We start from the raw sequence: 14,879 nt of genomic DNA, 5'->3' as shown, positions 1-14,879 counted from the left end.
TGCATGGTGGGCCAGACATAGGCCTATTCCACTTACTGATCTGACGGTTCCTATCACACCTCAACAAATACGTCATTCAAGATAACAGAGGAGGGTTGATAGGGAGGGAGATGGTGGATATGACGAAGGAGATGAGGGTGGGGGAGGAGATGAGGAGGGAGACAAGGACATAGAAATCAGTGGAGACACTAAGTCTATTAGTAGTGGAGATGATGATGATTCAACTTTAGGATAATTGAGCAGTGAGGATGGGGATGATACTGACATGCTCGAGTTAGAGGATGCACCAACTACAGAGGGGAGTGGGGATGGAGGACCAGGTGGTGATGGGGATTATGATGATCCATAGATTATAAGAGCATGGATTTGGAGTCTAGAGGATGAGGTGGCTAGACTAAGGGAGCGACAGGGTGATGAGCGGGATCTATTCCACAGGGATTATGGTGCCTTAGAGAGGGAGAGAGACTAGATTTCTAGTGAGAGGGATTGTCTCTAGAGGGAGAGAGATGACGGAGTGAGGAGGGCTCAGTTGGCACATGATGTATATGATCAGTACAGGGCCTCTAATACAGGTAGGCTGACACGTGATGAGCACATTATTTAGTTGTTTGAGGAGCATATGTATTGATGTCAAGAGTATGAGAGAGTTTTCCTAGAGGGAGAGCGAGTTCCTAGCTATAGTGTGTATATAGTTGGTAGGAGATCAGGCAGATCTACCTCGAGAGATACTAGTAGCACTGGCATCATGGGTCCACCTCGGACATCTTTGGGACATCTCAGGGTAGGATCTAGCAAACAGGATCCACTTGGAGATAGAGGCAGTGTGGGTTGAGACACTTTAGATTATGTTATATGAGCCTTTGGGCATTTTCTGATGATTGTATTCTGACACATTACCATTTTTTGAGTTATATATATATGATATGCAGTTTTTTGGCGGCGATCTATTATGCTTTACGTTCTTTTATGATGTATGATTATATGTGTTAAGTGATGCATGTCTATATGATTTTTGAGTGATCTCTACATGGTTTAATGCAATGTTTTCTATATGCTTCTAATGTAATGATTAATTTAATGCAATCTTACAAGATACAAATATGATGGATATGATTAATGAATGCAATTCAAATGAACTAATTCCACTTATACTATATTAATATAATGAAAATGACTAAATGAATATAATTTAAACTATATGCATATGATTTAAAATGAATGCAATATATAATATGGAATGAACCTAAAATGAATGCAGTTTAAAAAGTGAAATTAACCTAAAATGAATGCAATATGTTTTTGTTTGATAATGTTAGAATATTGCTTTATCTCTTTTGAATCATATATACCTTTGAAGAAATGTTTGTAAGATGAAAGAGACAATAGATTGATGAAAGAATACTGTTAGATGATAGAATATGATTCAGAAAGAGATGATGAGAAAAGAATCAACAAACAAGAAATAAGCATATGAGGTGAAATGAGAATGATTGATTCACAAACTTGTGTCATTTATTCATAGAGAGATATATTCATCATTGAGCCTTATGATGAAACAATGGAGGTTAGCACATCAGGGTATAAGGAACCAAGATGTAAAGATATCTCATTGAAGAAAGAAACACATAGCAGACAAGGAGGGAACCCTCCATTCTGGGAATTACGCTAGGGGTCGAGGTATGTGTGGCATTCACAAACTGAATGCTCCTATCACAGACACCCACTAGAGAAATTGTTCTAGAACTTCATTGGTTCACACCACAAACAACAAACAAAGAAAAAGATAATGCCCATAAGGCCTCCTCTAGTCACTTGTGGACATCCTTGAGTAGCATAGGAACATAACCTATCACCAAATGATAAAAGATAGAGACTGACCAAGACTAAATTCAGCAACTATACTGATATGTGCCTTCGTTCTCAGTTTCTTGATGTGATGGTTGATAATGCCTGATCTCAGAAAGCATGGACCCTATTTAAGACTGACCTGTCTGATTTCAAGTGTATCCATCTTTGTTTAAGACAAGATAATGATCACTTGATATGGATATGATATGATTGATAAGATAGTTTGATCAGTTGATTGTAGATGTTTGACTGGATAGTTGTATCCTTTGTTAACTTCATGCGAAGAGTTTGCTAGATATCTGCTAGGGTGTTTGATTATTGCAAGACATTTTATTGCAAGTTTTGTGATTGATTTTCGATTGTTTTTGGATTTTGTTGATTGATATTTGAATGTTTTTGGTAGATTTTTCAAGATTGTATTTGAATGTTTTTGGTTGATTTTTTCAGGATCATATATGGATGTTTTTGGTATTTTGTGTTTTCTCAATGTTTTTGAATTTTTTCAGGACTTTATATGTTTTTTAGTGATTTTTTTATTTTTCACTATTTTTTGGATTTTTTCAGGACTTTATATGTTTTTTAGTGATTTTTTCAGTTATGCCCCAGTATGTAGACCTGTTATGATATGATGATCTAGGTGATACATACAAAGACAATGAATTTTCAACATGATCTATTTTAATGCAATATGCATGATGAAGATGCATTTCCTATTTTGACAAGGATGACTGTGTTTGTTTAGCATTTTGTAATACACCAATTGAATTAGAGGTACAAAACATTTCACAGATAAGCGGTCAATCGGTCCTCAATATCCTTTGGAACATCCAAATTAACACACTTAGTGACTAGGATTTACAAATGGAGACACGAAAAACTTCCCCATTGATTCTTGAAACTTTGATCTTCTTTTGCCCATGGGTGTGCAAATGAGTTAATTCCTTCTCTTGTGTTTGCTGAAGATCCTTAGCATCCTATATGACTAGCTACATGGATTATTCTAACTTCAAAAGCATCCCAGATAGAGCCTCACTGCTAGCAAGCTTTTAGGGCTCTGATGAGGATATACACTGTAATCTCTCAAATATTGCTCCATTTCTAGCAGGCATCCATAGCCCTGATGGATTTATTTGCATGTTACCATAGTCAAGCTTTTTATCATACTTGTATGCATGATATTTCAGTTATATATCATTTCTCTTTTGCCTTGAGATGGATATTTGGCATAGAACTTTTTATTTTTGTTTTCTTGCCTTGACTTGTAAGTAATGAAACCTACTTGGGTGTGACAACTACAACGACACTGAAGTAGAATATTGGATTTTTCACTAGTCATATGATCAACTAAGTGTCTAGAATGAATTAGAGATTTATTAATGTGTTTGAGATATAGAAATTGAAATATTTTGGGTTAACAAGTCTCAGATAGTGAAAGCTCTACCTAACCATAAGTAAATCATCGTCATGGGGTGATGTTAAAAATGTATGACCTTAGGATCTTAAGGACTTCATGTCTGAATATCTAAGAAAGGGGACTGCCCTTGTTTCTCTTGAATGCAAATAGATGATAAAATTGGACAGTTGACTTGTTTTATTGATGTTGTTATATGCTAATGCAAAATTTTTGTGAATGCGATGCATTTGAAAACAAAACTATATGCGATGCAATGCTTTTTAATAAAATGATATGTAATGCAGAAAATAAAATCTACATTAACCTAACCCTTTATATGTAATATCGTTTAAGGTGCATGATGTTCATAGATTCACGAAGTGGATTTCCCTCTATAGTAGCCAACTTATATGCTTCGTTTCCTATGAACCTTGTTATGATAAAAGGATCTAGCTAGTTAGGTTCAAAATTTCTTGGCTTTTCACGCTCTGCTAGGTTTGTTTGGTTTTCCTTGAGAACTAGATCCCCCACTTCAAAATTCCTTGGTCATACTCGTTTATTTTAACTCCTTCTTAGTCTATTCTGGTAGCCTTGCAAGTGATTTAAAGCAGTTTGTTTCTTTTCATTGAGCATTTCAAGCTCTTGCAATCTTGCAACTCGATAGTATTCCTCTGATATGACGTGTTTTAAGGAGACTCTTAAAGATGCTAGTTCTATTTCAATGGGTAATATTTCTTTTGGACCATAGCCCAATGAATAGGGCATTTCTCCCGTAGGTTTTCATACCCCTATTCTGTAAGCCCAAAGAGTGAGATTTAACTGGAGATGCCAGTCCCATCTTGCGCCAGTGACAACTTTCTTCAGGATCTTCAATATTATTTTGTTTGTTCCCTTTTCTTTTCCATTACTTTGCGGATAATAGGGTGTTGCAAATCTCTGTTGTATATGGAATTGTTCACACAGTTATTTCATTTCTTGATTCTTGAATGGATGTCCATTGTCTGTCACTATACACATTGGAATCCCATACCGACAGATGATGTAGTTAAGCATGAATGTTTCTATCTTCTTACCAGTGGTGTATGTTAGAGGGATTGCCTCTACCCATTTGGTGAAATACTTGGTAGTTAAGATGAATTTGTGCCCATTGGATGAAGTAGGATTAACTTTACCAACAAGATCCAACCCCCACTGTGAAAATGACCATGGTGATGTGATAGGTTGGAGATCCTATGCTGGTGCATGAATGAGGTCCCTATGCACTTAACATTGTCTACACTTATGTACTTATTTATAGACATCTTTTCCATAGTAGGCCAATAGTATCCAGTTCTTAGTAACTTATTTAATAGTGTAGGGCTACTTGGATGTGCACCACAAATTCCATCATGTACCTCTTTTAAGGCAAGTTGCGCTTCTTCAAAATTAAGACATCAAAGAAGTGTTCCATCTAGACTCTTTCTGTACAATGTGTCAACGATAATGGCATGTCTAGGCAATTGACGAATAAGAGTCTTCTTTTGATTTCTTGACAGATTAGGAGACACATACTGATTATGTAAGTATGCTTATATCTCATTATACCATGGGGATTCAGGACCCATAATGATACATACATATTCTGATGAGGGAATCTCATATGCTAGTACCATCAACTGTTCTACAATGAACTCAAACTGAGTTTCATTATTAGGCATGTCTAGGAGAGACCCTATTTTAGCCATGGCATTTGCTGCCTTGTTTTGCATTCTTGGAATCTGCTTAAAAGTGATGTTACTGAAATGTTCTTTGCAATATTCTACCATTTGTTTATAAGACATTAGTTTATCATATTTTGTGTTATACTCATCATTGACTTGATTGACAATTAGTTGTGAGTCACCATACACTTGTAGTTCTTTTATCATCCATTGTATAGCAGTACAAAGTCCTATGATGAGAGCTTCATATTCAGCTATATTGTTTGTACAAGGAAAATTGATTCGGAATGACTTTGGGATAGAATCATCTTGAGGAGTGATGAAAAGAATCCCAACTGCTCCTCCATGATTTGTGTAAGAACCATCAAAGTACAATTTCCAAGTGGTGGATGCTGTCAATGTAAACACAGACTCATTAGGAAAATCCACTAGTAGTGGGTGACTGTCTTGCAAGGGAGCTTCTGCTAATTGATTTTCTATAATATGCTCTTTAATTTCCTTTCTAGCCATGTATTCTATATTAAACTCACTTAAAATCATAACCCACTTGGCTAGTCTTCCAGTTAATGTTGCTCTACTCAACAGATACTTGAGTGGATCAAATCGTGTTATGAGTTGGACTTTGTGACTCAACATATAGTGTCTAAGCTTCTGAGATGCGAAGATGACTGCTAGACATGCCCTTTCTATGGGATTGTAATTAAGCTCATATTCGATAAGGGTTCTATTGATATAGTAGATTTCTCTTTCCTTTCCTTGATCATCATGCTGTGCAAAAAGGGCTCCCAAAGATGAGTTTGTTGTTGATATATATAGTAATAAAGGCTTTCCTTGAGTAGGTGGAACTAATACTAGAGTATTCAAAAGATAATCTTTGAAAGCTTGAAAAGCTTCTTTGCACTATTCTGTCCATTTGAAGGTGACTCATTTTCTGAGTAAATGCTGAAATGGGTGACATTTATCTGCTAGCTGTGCTATGAACCTTCTAATAGACTATAATATTCCTTGTAATCCTCTTAACTGCTTGAGTGTTGATGGTGGTTGCATATCAATGATTGCTTTGAACTTTGCTGGATCTACCTCAATTCCTCTATTAGAAACAATAAAGCCTAGATGTTTTCTAGCTGTTACACTGAACACACACATCTTTGGATTTAATCTAACATTGTATTGTTCTAATCGATCAAATATCTTAGCAAGGACTTCAAGGTGACCTTCTCTTGTTTGTGATTTAGCCAGCAGATCATCAACATAGTCTTCTAGGATATTGCAGATTATGTCATGGAATAATATTGTCATAGCCCTTTGATATGTTGCTCCAACATTCTTAAGACTAAATGGTATGACATTCCAATAGTATGTTCCCCATGGACATGTATATGCAGTTTTGTATTGATCTTTTGGTGCAATTCTGATCTAGTTGTATCCTGAGAAACCATCCATTAGTGAAAGCATTTCATTCCCAATGGTTAGATCAGCTATCATGTCTATGTTAGGTAATGGGAAACAATCCTTAGGACATGCCTTGTTTAGATCTTGGAAATATGTGCAAATTATTATGCCCCCAAGTGGTTTAGTCATAGGTACTAGATTGGATATCAACTCTGCATAGTCAACAGGTCTAATGAAACCCACATCTAGAAGTTTCTGTAGTTCTACCTTTACCAGCAATGCGATCTATGGATGCATCTTTTTGATTTTTTGTTTGTATGGTTTGATTCCTAGTAACAACGACAAGTGATGCAATACTGATTCCGGATCTAGACTTGGCATATCTACATATGACCAAGCAAAATTGAGCGAAAGTTGTTTGAATAACTACATGAACTTGTCCTTTTCTTTCTGATTTAATGATTTTACTAAGTGGATATTGTGTATAAGCTCTCCTTCTTCTATATTGATTTCTTCAGTCTTTTCCACGGGTAATGCTGAACTTTCTTGATCAATATGAAGAGTGTCTAACTTGTTTTTATCATTATTATCACCATCATTTCCATCTTCTGACATAGAGGAACTTGCCTCCCCAAAGTATGCTATTCTATCCAAGTCTATAACAAACCCTTCCTTATGATCACCATGGGGAAACCCTTCTCTAACAACAAGGAATTCTGCGATAGCTTCATCATTATCAAACAAGTCTAGAATTGGTGACTCTTCGTTCCCCCAGTCAATCAAATGTGAATGTACAAGGGGTAAATCATTGCTTTCCTCTGCTGAAGAAGCCTTTGATATCATGCACACCTGGTTATCCTAAACATGTTTTACTGATCTTGGATGAACTGGTATATCCTCGTAGGCAATGTCATCATTAATGAGTGGTTGGTTGTCATATGTCATGTCTATTGCTTGTGGGCTACTATCATGGATAGATAGAAATTCATATTTGAGAGAATCTGTCACACTTTCTATATATGTTCCAATGTCTGATGTTGTGTCACTTATCTCATCTTGTTCTTGTTGTTCATGACTTGTGGATCTCCTTTGTGTGGTGTGGACTCTCCTTAAGCCTGGTATAAGATGTTCTAGCCTTTTTTCATCTAACTCATTTGGTAGAGCTAGGTTTGTTTCCCTTGGTAAAAGCATTGGCATAATCCATGTATTAGGATCATTTGCAGGTGCTAAGCCAATTTCTGTTACCACATTTGCTTGTGAAGATATTTTAGGTACTATATTGTTAGATGATGCCACATTAGTTTCTTGTAGAAGATGTTTGATATCTTCACCATTTGACTCCATACTAGGATATGTTGCTGCTTTCTTACTTCCATGAGATGAAGGAGGAAATACTCGTGTTGATAATTGAATTTGAGGTATATACTCTGATGGTACTCTAGGTTTGTTCAATATGTCAAGTGTCCACTGTCTTACCTCTGTTATCTTTGTGACATGTTTATATCCTAACCCTTGATTCTTTGGGTTCTCCTAAGGTAAAATAGGCTCTAATTTTCCTTGTTTCTGTAGTCCCAAGCCTATTGTACCATCATACCCATGTTTTTATAGCATTTTGAAACCATTGCCATACTGATCTAAAGGTAACCTGGGTATGGTCATGTCATCTTCTTCTTTATATAACGATTTCTTAACATCTTCATCTAAGGATTCTTCCTTGTAGGTATCCCCATCTAATAAATGAGAATGAATCTAAGTACTTGACTATCTCTTTTTCTTTTTCTTGTTTCATCACAGTGTTATGAGGTTTCCCAAAAGATCTAGGAGAAAAAGATAATTTTTCTGACATTTGACGTACTTGAAATGGAATATTCCCCACAAATGACATCCTTAATCTGTAAAGAAGGTGCCATAGGTGTATCTTTCCATGTTTCTGTGATTATCATTGAGTCCATTTGTGTAGTAAGTGAGGCTGCTTGATTGATAGGGACTTGGTTATCAATACTTTCTTTTATGTGATTACAATGTTGAAATGGGTTCGGATCACCATGAATGGTGATTTCAATGTCTTTGTATGGAATCTTAACACATTGGTGGAATGTGGAAGGTATGGCCTTCATGGTATGAATCCATGGGCAGCCTAAGAGTATGTTATACCCCATTTCTCTATCCAAGACTTGAAAGTCAACCTTTGTTGTGATAGGTTATACTTGTACTAGTAACATAACCACACCTTTTGAAGGGCATTCTTCATCATCATATGCCTTGATGTTTATTCTTTTTGTGGGATCAATGTAAAGTTCAAAATAGCCCAATGCCTTGACCAACTTTAGTGTAAAGATGCTGAGACTAACTCCTCCATCTATGAGTACTCTTCTGACTCTCTTCTTATGTATATAAGCTTCTAGATATAGTGGATCATTATGAAAAGGTCTATCATTAGGAACATCCTATTTTGTGAAAGCAATATGGGTAGAAGAAACCATATTCCTTACCATGGATTGGAAAGTATTTTCATCTATATCCCTGGCAACCATTGAGTCTTTAAGTGATTTATCTAGGATAACACTATGATTTGGTGATATGCGTAACAACTCAAAAAGGGATATCTGTGTTGGGGTTTTCTTCAATTGCTCAACCACATTATGGTTACCTATTGTTGGTGACTGATTTGATGAAACTCCTTGTAAGGTCACTTTTGATCTACACATGATGATAACACAATCTTTGTCTCTTTGATTTACTATGATAGTAGCTACTGTATTATCTCTTGTGAGGGATATTTCTTCAACATATGTTGTATTATCAAGGTTTATTTCATATCCCATCTTATAATCATCATGTGAAATTATGACATCCATGATTTTTGCTATAATCTCATCTGTAAACCATCTTGAATAAGGTGGTTCTTCCTACCCCCAATCCATAAGACAAATATTCTCATCTTTATTATACTTTGGTGCTTCTGACATCATGCAAACTTGGTTATCATAGTTATCAGTCCATTGAATTTTATCATCATCATCAAGTTCTTCTTTTGGATCAACATTTATTGCATCTCTTGAGTTAATAGCATGAATGATATAGTCGCATGAGACCTTTGTATAGCTAGCGGTGTTGTCTTGTGTTCTTGATGTCGATGCCTTACCTTTGTCATGTTTGACAAAAGGGTTTTTAAAGATGGTGTGATTTGTGTTTACAGAAGATTTGTTGGTGTCAACTGTGATATCACCTTGATCTATTAGATCCTGAATTATGTTCTTCAAATTATAGCAACTTGCAGTCTTATGACCTTTTGTACGATGATAGTCACATAAATCATTATCATTCCACTAGGTTTGTTTGAAAGGACCTGGTTCATACACTCTAATCTCTTGCAAAGTGATCACATTGGTTTGTATTAATTTCTTTAATGCTGATTCAATGGGCTCACCTAGTGGTGTGTAGTTCCTTCTTGGGAATCTTGTGTTTGTAGCTTGTGTAGTGTTTGCATTTGTTGATACTATGTTATTTACTGTATACAAACTTTTCTTCTGACTGGATAATTGAATTGGTCCTTGTAAAGATACAATCGGTTGAGCTCTATTCACTATACGGGCGTCTACAACGCCATCATTAGTTACATTCTTATTTCTTGACAAGAACTCTGATTTATCATTATTTGTGTTATTTGTAGAAGCTCCATATTTTATGATACCTTGTTTGACAAGTCCTTTCTCGCATTTTAAAGTCTTTTAAGTGATTTGTTTGAATGAGGTCAAACATTGCATCTGTATCAGGTACTTAATCCTTGGAATTAAGTTCTCTAAAAACACATCAACCTGCTCAATTTCAAGAATATTAGTCTTGCATCTTCGATAGAGAGACCTCCATCTTTGTAAGGAGGATGCAAATGTTTCATTCTCATTTTGTTTTGCAACACATAGATCCATCAATGTAACTGGGGTATCAATGTCATGTGAGAAATTTGCAATGAATTGTTTAGGTAGTTCACTCCATGATGTGATTGTTGGTGGGAGGTGTGAAAACCACTCCAAAGAAGGACCTCCGAGAATTTTTGGAAACAATCTCATTAGATAGGTGTCCTCTTGTGCAACCTCTATACATGTAGTGAAAAATTCTCTGATGTGATCTCTAGGATCACCTTTCACTCGGTTTCCGTTAAATTTTGGTGTTTCAAAATGTGGAGGGAAAGTAGGCATGTATATTGTATGATCAAAGGGATAAGGATGCATGTCCTGCATGTATAACTCTTTTTGTCATTACCAGTTTGCATAGTTGTCACCTATTATTGTAGATTATGAACTTGCTGGGTTAAAATTTCTGTTTGAGTCAATGGTGCATTTTGCGCGTGTATGTTTCCCACAAAAGGATTTGTGGTAGTATACATAGGAGGTTGTTGAAATGTACCATAACTGTAATTCTGCATGTTGAGGCTTCCACTAGGTATTGTGAAATTAGCAAATTGTGAACCCATGTTTGGTTGGGTTGCACTCATTGTATTAGTAGAACCTAGGTTTATGTTCTGATGACTGTATGTAGAACCTATTGAGTAGGAAACTAGAGGTTGAGTCACACTTGTTGTATGAGAAACATGTGAGGCTTGTGTTTGACTTGGTGCCAAAGAACTTGATAATACTAGTGTGGTTTGAGAAGTTATAGTAGCATGTGTTTGTGTGCTCATATTCATAGTCAAGGATGATGCACTTAGTTGAGAACTTGTGTTTGACACCAAAGTTGCTTGAGTTGGCAATCTTGATGCATTTTGGGAGGAACTTGAAGTCATAGCTTGTGTTTGTGTTACATTTGGTACTTGACTTCTATTTTCACCTAAGGTAATTCCTGGTGGTAAGATCATTGTGACATCAAAACCTTGAGGTAACTTGGCACCATTTTGTAATAACAAAGAAAGATATCAATCTCTGTCATTGTTTATAAGGGCATTTAGAATCATAAGAACATGTGGGTCCTATTGAGATAACTCAATTTATTTAGGTGTTAAGTTTTGTTGTAGTTCTTGTATTGTTGGCATGCCATATGGATTTGATTGTTGATAGTTTTGACTGTTTGATATACCCATGTTCCAAGTAGGGTTAACTGACGGATCGTTATGGATCCATTTTACTCTTTTCCTTTTTTGACCTTGTGATAGGCATTTAAGACTGCTATATGAGGACACTAAAACCTAATACGAGATGACAACAAAAATTGGGCATGAATGGAAGATTCTAGACCAAAAAGTGATGTATGCAACACTAGATCTAACTCTTTATAGGGGATTAGGATGCAAAACTTTTTGAGTACTTTGTTGATATTTTTGTAATGCAAGTTTCTCAAGTTCTTGTCTAAGAAGTTATACTGCAATTTCTCTATCAATTCTGTGGGCAATCTTATACTCCCTATCTAATTCAATCTCAACTCCTATGTACTGAGGTGCACTTGTCTTTAATTGCCAAGGCAGGTTATCTAAGATGTCAATGATTTCTCGTTGACTGTCGTTCGACACTAGATTAGGTTGCTCGAAGGGGAGAAAACCATCACCTGGTAGACCCATTAGGACACATGCTATGACTTTATAGGATGATTATGCAAATGATGACAAACTTAGACAGACGTACATATAGTCTAAACAAGTACTAAAATGAAGATTATGATGACACTAGAATGGACTAGGATGCTAATGGGACACAAATAACGACTTTCTAAAAACTATGTAAAACTTACGCAAGGACTTATGCGAAGATTACAATGACATATATGGGAACTTTATGAGGATGATAATGAGGACTATGCAAGGACTGATGCAAAGTAAGGACGTATATGAGGACTATAATGAGGACTATGTGAACCCTAAGGACTCTAAGAAAACCTATGGTCACAAGTATGTAAAATTTTGGACTTTGTTGGACTGTCTGATATTTCAAGGTAGACTTTGTTTCAAATAACTCTGTTTGTAGGAGAAGTCTTTTTTTTTTTTTTTCAATTCTGAGAACACTGTTTGAAGATAAGTATAGCTGGTTGAACCGTGTTTTGACGAACTCAGAGAATTTTGAATTACGTAAAGGAGGGCCTAAACTATCCCAAATACTGACTCAATATTGGTATAGCACAATGATACACACACAAAAAAAGAAGACAATCTTAGGCTGGATAGTGGAAACCGTTCAATGGGGCCCCCATAACAAAATACCGAAACAAGACGAACAGATAGAGAGTCTGGTAGCATTGGCTCCATTCCATGACACACACTTCTTGGGCATGCCAGTCTCTCTGACCTTGAAGATCCGAAGATCTTATTACCAAGGATTTTCTATCTCATCATGCAAGGTACATGGAGGGTATCTATGGGGTATGATCCGCACACCCAGAACCAATAAACGTGGGATTTGGGCTATTAAGTTGGTTCTTATTGTAAGTTTCGAGGGATCCCGATCCAACAATAGATTCTCAGAGAAAGCCACTTAAGGATTTAGTTAAGCTTATCGGTGCAGGGAAGGCCCCCACATGTGTCGAATTCACTCAACACTCTAGCCGCCTGACTAGTATGTTTATTTAGTGGCTCAAAAAACCTGCTCGAAAGTATGCTGGGAGAGATGATATCCCCAACGCATCCCAATGCGAAGTACCTCTGTGGGGTGATGAAATCCCCAGTCAAAGATACCCCTCACTACTAAAAAAAAAAGTGGGTGTTGTTATCACCTTTCCCTTTCTCTCAATACCCCGAAGGTGGGTGGAAAGGTACTTAATGCAACAATAGGTCCACCCAAGACATTAAAGTGTTCTTTTTCCTTTAAATATCACAATGTATGATTTATTATATTCATAAGCTAGATTCATGTCAATTTTAAAACCCAAACTGAGGTGTGAGATACACATGTGCATGTCTATTTTAAACACCAAAGTGAAGTGTGAGATCATGCATGTCAATTTTAATCCCAAGATTTATTTTAAGCACCAAGATGAAGTGTGAGATCATGCATGTCAATTTTAATCCCAAGATTTATTTTAAGCACCAAGATGAAGTGTGAGATCATGCATGTCAATTTTAAATCCAAAATCCAAAAGTGAGTTAACCCTAAAGGATCCTGCAATCAAATTGTTAGTAGTTTCCAAAATAATCTGGGATGATCAAGCCTTCTCTGTAATTTTGCCACATGCCACAAACAAGGAATCAGTAATTAGAAAAACACATAGAAAACTAGAAAATGAAAAGTCAAACTATCTATCAAACAAATGCATGATACTATCTAAACGAATGCGTAATGATGTCTAGATGATTGCGTGATGATGACTGGAAGAATGTGTAAATATGACAGGGCGAATGCATGAAACTGACAGGATGAATGCGTGACAGATAAACAAAAATTAAAAAAAAACCTACTAAAAGCTTAAACTTCACCAGAAACCTGCAAAACATAATGTGAGGCCCTATTCAAATCTCTTATCAACCATTCTATATTAATCAATTCATATTTCACTATGTATGATAGAACAAGGTTGTTGTATCTATCAATTGCTTCTTGATCCTCTAGGTCTTGTATTCTCTTTTCTACCTTTAGGATTTGCTAGTAATTTCTGGCTTGCTTCTTTTGTTTTGCTATTCTTTGAGCACCCGAAATATTAAAATTTACCTTATGTGCCATGAGATATTATATTGAAAGCATCACACGAGGATGAAATATTAAGATTTGTAGAATTGACTAGAGAAATCAGACATAACAGAGGATTATAAATCAGAAAAACAGAATTAACAGAATACAAAATTATTAACAACAAATGCATAATCCTGTTTAGATGAATGCATTAAGGTATCAACATGAATGCATGACCCTGTCTGAATGAATGCATAAATATATCTATATGATTGCGTGATACTGTCTGTACGAATGCATAATGTTTAAATCTGCCTTTGAAATCTGTACAAAACCTAGAAAAAATCTGAAAATTCGTACGATCCTATCAAAATGAAAAATAAAAAATAGAGGGTTAATTAGCTATTGTTCACATCGGGTTCACCAAAATGTATATTCTTAAAATCATCATTATTAAATAGGAAATAAGGAAAAAAATGAATTCCTTAACTATTCAAGCAATCCAAACACAAACCAATAAAATAGATGCTTTTATATGATCAAATTAAACAATATAAAACTTCCTATTGTGCATCATGGCTTCCATTGTTCTTCTCTTCTTTGTGGTATGATGGCTCTCAGATATCACGCTGGTAACCTACAATTGACACGAAGATTCAAAGTTCATCATTGTTGAAAATGAGGATTGAATGCTAAATTTGTAGCTTTTTGCAGAGGATTGATTGAGAGGTGGAATTGAATGATTAAGAGGTGGAACTCAGGTGAGCTCACATGTTGATTGATAGTTGAACTGCTGTTTTGGAGGTGGAACCAAATATATTGAATAGTTAATTGAGTTAATTGATTGGGAAAAAAACTGATTGAAAGATAAAAAAAGAATGATCAGAGGAAAATTAAAGAATGATGTAATTAATCAATTAATTGAATTAATTAATTAACATAGATGGAATAGTTAGC

The sequence above is a fragment of the Cryptomeria japonica genome, chromosome 8, assembly GCF_030272615.1.
Source record: "Cryptomeria japonica chromosome 8, Sugi_1.0, whole genome shotgun sequence".
In the NCBI taxonomy this organism is placed as follows: domain Eukaryota; kingdom Viridiplantae; phylum Streptophyta; class Pinopsida; order Cupressales; family Cupressaceae; genus Cryptomeria; species Cryptomeria japonica.
This window is presented reverse-complemented; position numbering follows the sequence as displayed.